Genomic DNA, 13746 nt, shown 5'->3' on the forward strand with positions numbered 1-13746 from the left:
CAGGTGCGGTGGCTTGTGCCTGTAATCCCAGCATTTTGGGAGGCTGAGGCAGGTGGATCAGGAGGTCAGGAGATCAAGACCATCCTGGCTAACACAGATGAAACTCTGTCCCTACTAAAAATACAAAAAAATTAGCAAGGCATGGTGGTGGGTGCCTGTAGTCCCAGCTACTCGGGAGGCTGAGGCAGGAGAATGGCATGAACCCAGGAGGTAGAGCTTGCAGTGAGCCAAGATCACACTACTGCACTCCAGCCTGGGTGACATACTGAGACTCTGTCTCAAAAAAAAAAAAAAAAAAAAAAAAAATTACCTCCTATGTTAGTCTATTTTCACACTGCTATGAAGAACTATCTGAGATTGGGAAATTTATTTTAAAAAAGAGGTTTAACTGACTCACAGTTCCATATGGCTGGGGAGGCCTCAGGAAACTTACAATCATGGCAGATGGCAAAAGGGAAACAAGGCATGTCTTACATGGCATCAGGAGAGAGAGAGAAAGAGAGAGGAACTGCCACACACTTTTAAACAATCAGATCTTAAGAGAAATCCTTCACTATCACAAGAACAACATGGGGAAACCCACCCCCATGATCCAGTCACCTCCCACCAGGGCCCTCCCTGGGCACTACAATTCAAGATGAGATTTGGGTGGAGACACAGAGCCAAACCATCATTCTGCCCCTGCCTCCTCCCAAATTTCATGTCCTTCTCACATTTCAAAACACAATCATGCCTTCCCAACAGTCCCCCAAAGTCTTAATTCATTCCAGGGTTAACCCAAAAGTCCAAAGTCTCATCTGAGATAAGGCAAAAGTCCAAAGTCTCATCTCAGATACAACAACATTGGGTAAATGTTCCCATTTCAAATGGGAGAAATTTGCCAACATGAAGGGACTACAGTCCTCATGCAAATCTGAAACCCATCAGGACAGCCATTAAATCTTAAAGGTCTGAAATAATCTCCTGTGACTCCATGCCTCACATCCAGGGCACGCTTATGCAAGGGGTGAGTTCCTAAGGCCTTAGGCAGCTCCACCCCTGTGGCTCTGCAGGGTAAAGCCCCCCCAGCTGCTTTCACAGGCTGGTGTTGAGTGCCTGAAGCTTTTCCAGGCACATGGTGCAGCTGTCAATGGATCTACCATTCTGGGGCTGGAGGATGGTGACCCTTTTTTCACAGCTCCACTAGTCAGTGCCCCAGTGCGGACTCTATATGGGGGCTCCAACCCAACATTTCCCCTCAGCATTGCCTTAGTGGAGGTTCTCCATGAGAGCTCAACTCCTGCAGCAGACTTCTGCCTGGACATCCAGGCATCTCCATACATCCTCTGAAATCTAGGTAGAGGTTTCCAAATCTCAACTCTGGGCTTCTGTGCACCCTCAGATACAACAACACATGGAAGTCACCAAGGGTTGGGGCTTGCACCCTCTACAGTCATGGCCCAAGCTGTATCTTGGCCCCTTTTAGCCATGGCTGGAGCTGGAGTGGCTGGGACACAGGGCACCAGGTCCCAGGGCTGCACAGAGCAGCAGGACCCTGAGCATGGACCACAAAACCATTTTTCTCTCCTAGGCCTCCAGGTCTTTGATAGCAGGGTTTGCTGTGAAGATCTCTGAAATGCCCTGGAAACTTTTTCCCCATTGTCTTGGCTATTAACATTCAGTTTCATTTTAGTTATGCAAATTTCTGCAGCCAAAAGTTTACGACTCTCCCCAGAAAATGGGTTTTTCTGTTCTACCACATGATCAGGCTGCAAATTTCCCAAACTTCTGTGTTCTTCTTCCCTTTTAAACATAAGTTCCAATTTCTGATTATCTCCTTGTGAATGCATATGACTATATGCCTTTAGAAACAGCCGGATCACATCTTGAATGCTTTGCTGCTGAGAAACTTCTTCTGTCAGATACCCTAAATCATCTCTCTCAAGTTCAAAGTTTCACAGATCTCTAGCGCAGGGGCAAAATGTTGCCAGTCTCTTTGCTAAAGCACAGCAAGAGTAATCTTTACTCCAGTTCCCCCTAAGTTCCTCATCTCCATCTAAGACCACCTCAGCCTGGATTTCATTGCCCATGTCACTGAAACCATTTTGGTCAAAACCATTCAACAAGTCTCTACAAAGTTCCAAACTTTCCTACATCCTCCTGTCTTCTTCTGAGCCCTCCAAACTATTCCAACCTGTGCCCATTACCCAGTTACAAATTCCAAAGTCATTTCCACATTTTCAGTTCTCTTTATAGCAGTACCCAACTCCAAATACCAATTTTCTGTATTAGTCTATTTTTACACTGCTATAAAGAACTACCTGCGGCTGGGGATGGTGGTTCATGCCTGTAATCTCAGCACTTTGGGAGGCTGAGATGGGCAGATCACTTGAGGTCAGGAATTCAAGACCAGCCTGGCCAACATGGTGAAACCCCATCTCTACTAAAAATACAAAAAATTAGCTGGGCATGGTGGCACATGCCTGTAGTCCCAGCTACTTGGGAGGCTGAGGTGGGAGGATCACTTGTAGCTAGGAGGCAGAAGTTGCAGTGAGCTGAGATCATGCCACTGCACTCTAGCCTGGGTGACACAGTGAGACTCCATCTCAAAAAAAAAAAAAAAAAAAGAACTACCTGAGACTGGTTAATTTATAAGGAAAAGAGTTTTATTTGACTCACAGTTCTGCATGGGTGGAGGGGACTCAGGAAACTTACAATCATGGCAGAAGGCAAAGGGAAAGCTAGGCACATCTTACGTGGCAGCAAAAGAGAGACAGAGAGGAACCACCACACACTTTTAAACCATCAGATCTTTTGAGAAGTCACTCACTATCATGAGAACAGCATGGGAAAAACTGCCCCCATGATTCAATGACCTCCATCAGGTCCCTCCCTCAACACGTGGGAATTACAATTCAAGATGAGATTTGGGTAGGGACACAGAGCCAAACCATATAACTTCACAACACTGCCACAACACATGAACTTTAGGGGACAAATTCTAGTTCCCAACACATGAACTTTAGGCGACAAATTCAAACCCTAGCAGATGCCAACAAAAAGATGAAATGAATATTGTTTGAATCATCAGACAAGAGTTTTAAAACAGCTAGTATAAAATGGCTTCAGTAAAATTTACAAGTACATATGAAAAAAATAGAAAATCTCAGCAAAAAAAGAACTAAATGGAAATTTTAAAACTGAAAAATGCAATAATATAAATTAAAATTTTAATGGATGGGATCAACGGCATGATGAAAAAGAAAGAGGAAAGAATCCATGAACTTGAAGATAGGGCAACAGAAATTATCTAATGTGAACTACAGATAGAATATAGGCTGACCAAAAATCAACAGAGCCTAAAGTCCCAATGGACCCATACGAAAAGATCTAACTCCACGTCATTGGAGTCCTAGAAGGAGAGGAGAAATCATGAGAATAAAAAAGCACTCAAAAAATAATAGCTGCAAAATATCCCAATTTGGCAAGAAGTATAAACCTACAAAGTCAAGAAACTGCAAGATTCAAAATAGGATAAACATAAACGAAAGCCCACCAAGACACATCATAATCAAACTTCTAAAAATCAAAGACAAAATCTGTTCAGAGAGACTCCAGGGTTGCCACACAGTGAGATAACATTTATAAATAGGAAAAAAAATGATATACAGAAAACAGAAGTGAAGTACAGAAACAGCTGGATTGGTTAAAAGTGGGCATTTACCTTATTTGAAACTGCTTTGAACAGCTGGCTTTCTATGATCGGCTGAAGTTAAGCTGCTGTGATTGGCTGAGCCTCAGCTATTTGTTAAAGTAGCTTACAGTCTATTTATACATCAAGTTGGGTTAGTTTATTATGCACTAAGAAGGCTTTAGGCAGTACTTAAAACATAAGGAGACAGCTACAGGCCAACCTTAATTTAACAATATGTTTCTCAATGTACATAAAGGAAGTATTTAAGACAATTATATTATAAATAGGAGTGGGTAAAGGAGACTTAAGTGGGGTTAAGTGTTCTATACTTCACTTGAACTGGTTAGTCTTAACACCAATACACTGTGATAATTTATGTAGGTATAATAACTTGAACAACCTTTAAAAAAGACTATAAAGAGAAATAGACTCAAAAATCCCAGATAAATAAATATAGACTTTCAAAAAATGTTCTTGTAACCTACAGGAAATCAGGGAAAGAAAAGAAAAATTAAAAACATAAGAAAAAAAGAGTATACACAAATCAAAATGGCAGACTTGGGCCCTAATATATAGACAGTTTTTTTAAATGATTATGGATGGGGTGGGTGCTGTCACACATTTCTCAGAATCCTACTATTTTGTGCTGTAAGCCTTCACTTTTTAAAATGAAGGGCTGCATTCCCAGATATACCCAGAATGGTTAAAGTTACAGTTTCCCCCATGATTTTCCATTCCTTTGACTCATTACATGGTTATAAATGTTCAAAGCCACAGACTTCAGAAACTACAGCAGTAATCAGCCAGGTACCCTTTACAATTAAACTAAAGCTATGACATTATATTCAGCAACTTCTCCAAACCAAGGCGTTCCAAACATTTCCGAATTAGATTAAGTTCTTTTTCCTATCCTACCTCTTCCTTTTAACCAACTGTGAAGACAATGTTATAATGTTACCAAGAAGAGGTTCTCCAGCATATTGTATGATAATAATAAACATTGTAGTTAGGAATGGAAAAAAAGAATTTGAAATAAGTCTGTCTGTGGTTTAAAACCATCTCTCTTTTCTCCTTATGTCAACCTCAAGGTTTGTAAGCTAATTCTTGGAGACTTGACTCCCTTTTACGTAGAAAAGAATTATATCTATTTTGAGGATTAAATAAATTTGATAAATGCGAATGTGTTTGGCATAGGTCAAGGTAAACAGTAGGTACTTAATATTAGATTTCCTCATTCCATCTCAGATTTCTATTAGGCAAGCAAATCTGGAAATCTTTAGAATAAAGCTCTACTGTACATTTTCATGTTTTCTTTTTCATTTTTGGTGAACCTGAGTACAATCCTGATATATAGATCACTTAGAGAAGAAACTATTACAGTTTTTAAACCTGCGGGTACTATCACTCATCTGTAGAGTGACCAGTTAATCTATTATCCAGTTTGCAACACCTTTGAGAATGAAAGCAGAAACTATTACTATATTACTCCAGGACATTATGGCTGCCTTGGAAAAATCAGGATGCAGAGTCATAGACAGGAAATCAGCTGTGACCTAAAAGCTGAATCACAAAGGCATCAGAGCAGCCAAAATAAAGATTCCCAAATTCTCTTGAGGGTATACGTTATATTCATGGGAAAACTCCAGTAACTCTCAGAAGAGCCAGTTTACTCTTATTTACACCAAATTTATCAATATTGCTTTTCTAATTTTTAACTCCCAAGGACATTGACTATAACAAGACACTATAACCATGAATAGAAGACAGAGGATCCCCAAAAGTAGAGCATTTTAGGAGTTGTAGCAAACAGTTACAAAGCTCAATAGCAGGAAATGGCTGTGTCATGGAACAGTGCCAACTATCATGTTCATAAGGTTGACCCTGGATCATTAGAGAAAGTTTGATTCACGTTCAGGTATCATTTAAAGCCCTAATGAAGAGTGAACTCCATTTCTATCCAAACTGTTTTTTAAAATTTTGTTTTGTTTTTCAAAGGATAAATGTCTCAGTATTTGAAACTCAGCCAATCAGAAAACATAATGGTGGGCTTAGCTTGAACCCAAGCTAGGCCTGGCCTAGGATTCACAGCTATGTAATCACAACAAGAAAGCCCATGGAGAGGGACTTCAGAGCTCCTTGAGAAGGATCTCCTCTAAAGAAAAGGAAAGATTTACAAGAGAAGGTGTGATACGGTGTAGCTCTGTGTCCCCACCCAAACCTCATGTTGAATTGTAATCCCCATGTGTTGGGGAAGATACCTTGTGTGAGGTGATTAGATCATGGGGGCAGATCCCCCATGCTGTTCTCGTGACAGTGAGTGAGTTCCCAGATATCTGATGGTTTTATAAGGGGCTTTCCCACTTCGCTCAGCACTTCTCTCTCCTGCCACCATGTGAAGGATGTGTTTGCTTCCCCTTCCATCATGATTGTAAGTTTCCTGAGGCCTCCCCAGCCATGCAGAACTTTGAGTCAATTAAACCTCTGTTCTTTATAAATTAATTACCCATGCTTGGTCAGTTCTTTATAGCAGCGTGAGAACAGACTAATACAAGGTGATAGGGGAGTAGCCGCTGAATGAGAAAAGGGCATTTCTGAGGAATTATGGTTCTTACTGCTACCTGGTCCATTTCCTCCCTCTCCTCCTGTACTCTTCTACACCACCTCCATCTGCAATCTGTCCAAGAGGCTTGGAGAGGGTAGCCCCCAACATATGTACATTTGATAATAGCTGAAAATACTGTGTGTGAGCCACACATGAGACAGCCCAGGGACTTGGAAAGGTCTCAAAATCCCACAACAGAGAAGACAGATGACAGCCAGTAAATCCATGTACTACTTTCATGGTGGCCCCAGGCTGATGGGGCCTAAGACCCCAGATCTGAGACTTATTTGAAGATCTGGATAGCTAAGATTTTTGCTGTGCATTGTTGAGCGATCCTACTTCCCTTATTATCTACATGGATAACACTTGAAGATTTTACACACAAATTTTTTTCTGATTATAAAAAGAATGTATCTATAACTACCAATGTAAAGGTAATATCCAAGTATTAATTGTGAAGACAAGAGGGAATAAATATATGTTATATGTGTATTATAAATATAAATATATATTAATATGCATACATTTATATCTATACATATACATATACACATACATACATAGATTTATAGCTATACAGATATAGAGAATATATGTTCCCTTCAGGAATGTGGGAGAATAAAGGTAGATCAAATAGCTGAAAGAAACAAAAATCTGAGAAACTTGTTAGTGTTTTGAATATGTAACTAAAATTTTTTTATACTTGCACTTGTGTGACTGTGGGTATGTATTTGAAATTTGTTGTATCTTGCTACAGGGAAGTTATTTGGTGAATGATATCTTTGGAGACAGAGACTCTAATAGAATTATTATAATTTAGATCAATTTAGCTTAAATTCCTCTCCTGGGGACCTTACACAAGGTTTATTTTTTTCACAAACTGTTACCTTTCTTGAATAAATTATTAAAATATCTCCCTATGTAAATTAGCTCTCATTCAAATGCTGAAAACTATTGTGTGTGTGTATGTGTACACACTGGCTCTGGGATTAGCTTAAGGCATATAAAATTGACATGGAATGTCATTAATTTATATTGAACTATTAAGAGGTCATTTTGCTTGTTTTCATTTTATTTATTTTTTTAAGAGATGGGATTTCTCTCTGTCACCCACGCTGAAATGGAGAGGCACCATTTTAGCTCACTGCAGCCTTGAACTGCTGAGTTCAAATGATCCTGCAATCTCAGCCTCCCAAGTAGCTGGGACTACCAGTATGTGCTAATTTTTTTTTTTTTAAAGGTTTTTTGGTAGATACAGAGCCTGGCTATGTTGACTAGGCTGGTCTTGAACTCCTGGCCTCAAGTGATCCTCCTGCCTCTGCCTCCCAAAGAGCTGGGATTACAGGCATGAGCCACCACACTCAGCTGATAATTTAAAATAACATACATTTATTTTACTGTGAAAAATAGTAATGCACAATGTTGATACATGAGAGAAGCCCCAGAATGACACCTCTCTTCTCGTTGAGTTTTAAAATAAGATCAAAAGAACAAGGCTAGGCAAGCTGGCTCACGCCTACAATCCCAAAACTTTGAAAGGCCAAGGTAGAAAGACGGCAAGATGGCTTAAGCCCAGGAGTTCAGAACCAGAGTGGGTTTGTTCTTCTCTACAAAAAATTTAAAAATTAGCTGGGGTAGTGAAGCATGCCTGCGCTCCCAGTTACTTGGGAGGCTAAGGTGGAAGGATTGTTTGGGCCCAGGAAGTAAAGGCTACAGTGACCCGTGATCACACTGCTGCACTCCAGCCTGGGTGACAGAGCGAGAAAAAAAAAAAAAAGAAAAAGAAAAGAAACAGATGTAAAACTGAAATACTACCTTTATTATTGATAAAACTAATACTGGCGAAGGAAGCTTATATCTGTAGACAAGCAAGCTGCCTGATATTGGAACCAGAATTAGAGATTCCACTCCCAGCAGTGCTAGTCAAGGCCACCATCTCCATGTAGAGGAGGAAGACACATATCCTTTGTAGGGCAGCTCACTGTCAGAAGGAAAGAAAAGTGAAGAGTTTACACTTTGTATGCCCAACTTCTCCTCCAAACTCATGGGTTTATAAGTAAAGGAGTGAAGACAGTGTTATATAATCAATGTCCTTCACATGGAAAGAAACGTCAGGAGAGTTTCCTAAACATGTTGTCTAGTTGTGTTTTTTATTAACCATTAACCCTTGGGTGCAGCTGCTCCATTGGGGGAAAATATCAGCAGGCTCTCAGTCTAGGTCCATGCTCCCACCTCATGGGTGCTTCTGCAATACCAACAACTTCCCCTTTGAATATCATCCTGGAACTACCAGAGAGCAGTTTTGATTTTGCCCCCAGAAGAGTGCTAAATGCATCGGAACAGTACAGTAGATAAATTAAGTCCAAAGCCACTTTCTACCCAATTCCAAAAGTTGACTGTCTCTTCTGTTTCTCATTACAAGTCCTGAGCAGCCTCCTGCACCAGCATAGTCTATTAGAGATTCAATATTAAGATAGTCCAACAAAAATTGTCAGCAAGCATAGAAATATGAATATAAACTCTCTTCCATTAAGAGTTCACAAGAATTGTTTGAGGCCAGGAGTCTGAGACCAGACTGGGAAATACAGCAAGATCCCATCTCTACAAACAATTTTTAAAAATTACCAGGTGTGGGCCGTTGCTCTCCAACGCCAGCACCACCTCTCGCTCACTGACCTCCAGCCTAAGGAGAAGGGGGGTAAGTAAGGGGGTCTCTATACCATGGCTCTTACAAAGCAGACTGCCTGCAAATCCACCGGTGGTGAAGCACCCAGAAAGCAAGTGGCTACAAAAGCTGCCTGCAAGAGTGCGCCCTCTACTGGAAGGGTGAAGAAGCCTCATTGTTACAGGCTGGTTCTGTGGCACTCAGAAATTAGACATTATCAGCAAGTCCACTGAACTTCCGATTCGCAAACTTCCCTTCCAGCATCTGGTGGAGAAATTACTCAGGACTTTGAAACAGATCTGGACTCCAGAGCGCAGCTATTGGTGCTTTGCAGGAGGCAAGTGAGGGCTATCTGGTTGGCCTTTTTGAAGACACCAACCTGTGTGCTATCCATGCCAAACGTGTAACAATTATGCCAAAAGACATCCAGCTAGCATGTTGCATATGTGGAGAACGTGCTCAAGAATCCACTATGATGGGAAACATTTCATTCTCAAAAAAAAAAATTATCTTCTTGCTTTTATTGGTAGTTCTTGTGAATTTTTAATATAAATGCAGGGACGTAAAGTGTTAATGCAAGTCAAAATGTTTCAGGGAACAAGTTTCAGCAGTTCTCCTTTGTAATTATTATAAATAAACCTGTTAATTTTTTTTCTGGAAAAAAATTACCAGGTTTGGTAGTGCATACCTGTAGGACTGTTTGAGCTTGAGCCCAGAAGTTTGAAATCATAGTAAGCAATGATCACACCACTGCACCCCAGCCTGGCAGCAGAGCAACACTCTGTCTCAAGAAAAATAGAGTTCACAAGAGCAACTAAGCATGCTTACAAGTTGACTCTAAAAACATTATTGTCCAATGGAATTAAAAGTCCAGAATCAGGTTCCCTTGCCATTCAGTGTTAATGTCCAAAGACATACCAATTCATAATTTGCCCCTCTCAATCTCTTATCTTGTTCAGTTTTCAGAGAGAGATTCTCCATCTTGGATAATGGGATTCTTTCAGCAGTTACAGCTTAAGCTGTCCCATACCAGAATTAGTGTAGTTCTCAAGACATAGTATTACTTCATGCTAAATCTTTCATGAACCACCCTTGGAAAAAGTTCAGAGTTAATTAGTAGTACTTAATAGCACTGGTCCCACATTTACCAAATTTAGAAAATTGCTCCATCCCCAGTCCCTAGGGCGGTTATCCCAGAACAAAATTATATTCTTCCAACTCAGTACTTAGTCTAAACCAAAGAGAGTTGGCAAAGACTGCAGCAGAGATTCGGCAGCAGAGTGGAAGAAGATACTTTCTTGGTTTGAGCTGCACCAGTATGCCAGAGTTTATGCCACTTGTCCATAGGCCATGATCTGGGAGCTTAACAATAACTAGGAAATGGCTCTTGGCAAGAGTTTATTTTTGGAACCATTAATTTTTCAGATGGGGAGAGAAATACTCCTATGCATATTGTCACCTCTCAGAAAAGAGCATTTAAGATACTGCTACTTTGAGCAAAGCCCGGAGAGCTGACCTAGGGACATTCCCAGTCTTATTTGAGTTGCGTTTCTTTCCCATCCAGTATATTCAAAACTTCCTAAATTGTTCTTCGTTCTTTGAATCCCATGTTTCTAGTGTTCAAAGATATTTTAAAAAGCAAAATCATGACTCTCATATAGATAGAAAATGAGCACATGTTAAAGATGTTATGTAACCCATTAATTATGTGGAGAAACCAGGCAACTGGTTCAAAGGAGAAGTCATAGAAGTACAAATTTTATAGACTAAGAAATGTTGATGTGAATGCTCATTTGGATGCAAAGCTGACTTCTGCATGGGCATGGGGTGGTGAGAGGATGAGAGAGTATTTTTCCTCCACCAGAAAAAATTTCATTTCAAAAAAATTTCAAAATACAAAGAAAGTATTTTGATTGGTATCAGTTATTTTCCTACTTAAAGAGTTAGAAAATAGCTCCCATAGAATAGAAATTAGATAACCATGAAGGGTGTATTGTGCTAGTCTAGATGTGACATAGTTTCGTAGTTTTCCATTGGAGCACACGTCTTCCTTCACTAACACCCCAATATTGAACTGAACGTAGGCACCGCCAAGTTACACAGCATTCATATTCTTTTCTGGTCTGGCTTTTTCTGTCTTTGCTCATAGAGGCTGTTTCTACTATCTCTTACTGCCAGGTCAGTAGTCCTGAGAACTCTGCATTCTAATCTGGGACATCTTGAGATCACACAATGAGGAGTGATCCTTGACTCTGTGTACAAATCCTATGAATTTAAGGTTAGCTCTTTCACAGCTCACTCTTTGGTCCTGGATGCAGAATGAAATTGGAGCAGCCCATCTAGTGCTCCCTCCCAGGGTCTGGCACTCTTAACTGAAACTTCCTGCAACATACACACATGCACGCACACACACACACACACACACCACACACACACACACACAAATACCCTTCAGCTGCATTGCATTTTAAAAGCACCAAAAGTGTGCTGTTTTTAAAGTATGTCCAAAGACTTTCCCCTACCCCCTTACAAATAGACTACTGCCTTAGCTTTTTCAGTATGAAGCCCTTTGAGGCCCACTAGAATCTGTCCAGAAGCCCAAGAGGCCAGAGCATTTATGCCTGTGTAATCCAAGGACAGGCAGCAGCCAGCTCAGCAAAGCCCCCACTGGGTGACAGTAGCTTTGTTGAGGAGAGAAAGGCCAGTGTCTGCTTGCTCACCAGCCCCCTCATGGCTATCTTCTGAAGGCAACTGTGGACCCCATGCATTTGTCGGGTCTGCCTTCATAAAGACAGCTATTGGCCTGTGGATAAGGCCTTCATAAACAGCAGTAATCAGCAAGTTCAAAATACCACATAGCCCAAGGGATAGAGCCTCTGACCTAGGCTGCAAACAGTGCAAAGCTAACTGCACAGCTGTTCAGACTGATTGCATCAAACCACCAAAGTCACCAAGACAATAAAAAGCGTTGTCCATTAAGCATGTCATATCATCAGCTACGAGATATATCCCAATTAGAAAGCAGTTAAAAATGAAAGAGAAAAATGTGAGTCTTAGAATCAATTAAGTATAGCAGTAATAGTAACAATAGCCAAAATGTGGGTGTAGTAACTATATGCCAGGCACTGTTTAAACCTTTGCTTGTATTGCCTTATTTAATTCTCACAACACCTTTATGAAAGCAGGCATTATTAATAGAATCCCCATTTACAGAAAAAAATGGAAGTAGAGTGAGATTAGAAATTAGTCCAGGGCCACCTGGGTATTAGAGAGTGGAGCCAGTCAGTCTGAGTATGAATGTCTACACTTACATTCTAGCATCAACCACCACACCCAGCCTTGATCCACTTTTTGTTGCAACCATTCTATACCCCAAAGAGGATGCCACATTCCTGGAGGTACTGTAATACCAGGTCAACAGGTGGAGTGGGGCAAGTTATTAGTCCATCTCCTAGCTCCAAAAATCCATTCAATATATTATCCTCCGATAGAGGATGTATCAGATATTAAACTGATATAAATAGATACTACACTTGATCTTACCCAGGCGGAGAAGTGGTAAAAATAAATTTTCTATGAGACTTTTAATAATCAATGTTTTTGAAGTGATCGTTTTTATAGGAACCAAATGGAACTATTAATAATTATCATCGCGTCCAACACTCCAGAACAGCCCTACAACGGGTCCTTTGAACTCCAAGATTGTTGGGAATCCCAGCCAGTTCTTTCCTTGCTTTGTCCCTTTATGGGGTTAATCCAAGCCTTCCCATGGTTTGCAACATTTCCACATGCTGGTAGAGAAGGCCATGCAGTAGTAGTGTGTTTCTTGTGTGCCTGTCTTAGACCCTGAGCACTGTCACATGATACCACTGAATTCTTGCAATAAATGATCCCAGACCCCTTGAGACACCATATGGCAAGCAACCAGATATCACACAAGTATGACTTGTATTTCTGGGTAAGCAGCAGTCTCAGAGGACTAAGCTTTTCCTAGGCCTTGAAACCCTTGCAGCTGCCAGTAGCTGGATGAAATGCGCATCTCCAGGTGGAAGAATGGTCATCAGCCCACCCCAGAGAGAGCCTGACACTTGAGAATACAAGTGGGGCTTAAAGAATGTGCAAAACAAACTCGTAGACCTTGTCGGTACTAATGACATCAGCTATTCACACACAGCAAACCCAGACAAATGGAATGCAGATAACTACGTATTGCATGAACAAATTAAAAGAAATATGCTTTGATTTTTTTTCCCTTTAAATCCATACAGAAGGAAATAGGTGTGCAGGGTGTGGTGGCTCATGCTTATAATCCCAGCACTTTGGGAGGCCGAGGCGGGCAGCTCACATGAGGTCAGGAGTTCGAGACCAGACTGAAAAATTAACTGGGCGTGGTGGTACACACCTGTTGTCCCAGCTAATCAAGAGGCTGAGGCAGTAGGATCGCTTGAACCTGGGAGGCTGAGGTTGCAGTGAGCCAAGATCACGCCACTGCACTCCAGCCTGGGTGATGGAGTGAGACTCCATCTCAAAAAAGAGAAAGAGAGGTGTGGTGCCTTACACTGCCAGGGCCTCCAAAGACCTCATATATAATTGGGAATATATAATATAGAAATAAACTTGTGGCTGGTATAGATTTTCTCAAACTAGGTGGGGCAGGCTTGGCTGCATTCTCAGGGACTTGGAAATTTTGTGAGGAATTTTAAATGTTAATTTTTCATTTTAAAGATAGTACAAAAATAACTTCACCTGTTATAAAGATTATTTGCAGTGACAATTCATATTTGAAAAACTTTGCTTGTAGAATAA

At 40.8% G+C, this 13746-nt stretch overlaps 1 non-coding gene across 1 annotated transcript; it reads right to left on the reverse strand.

The window, feature by feature from the left end:
• Positions 1 to 12316: 12316 nt before the first annotated feature.
• On the reverse strand, positions 12317 to 12500 carry LOC115832053. The gene has a single exon (XR_004027527.1). It is a non-coding gene; the product is annotated as a U2 spliceosomal RNA (small nuclear RNA).
• Between the last annotated feature and the right edge of the window lie 1246 nt (positions 12501 to 13746).

The sequence above is a fragment of the Nomascus leucogenys genome, chromosome 2, assembly GCF_006542625.1.
Source record: "Nomascus leucogenys isolate Asia chromosome 2, Asia_NLE_v1, whole genome shotgun sequence".
Taxonomy (NCBI): Eukaryota; Metazoa; Chordata; class Mammalia; order Primates; family Hylobatidae; genus Nomascus; species Nomascus leucogenys.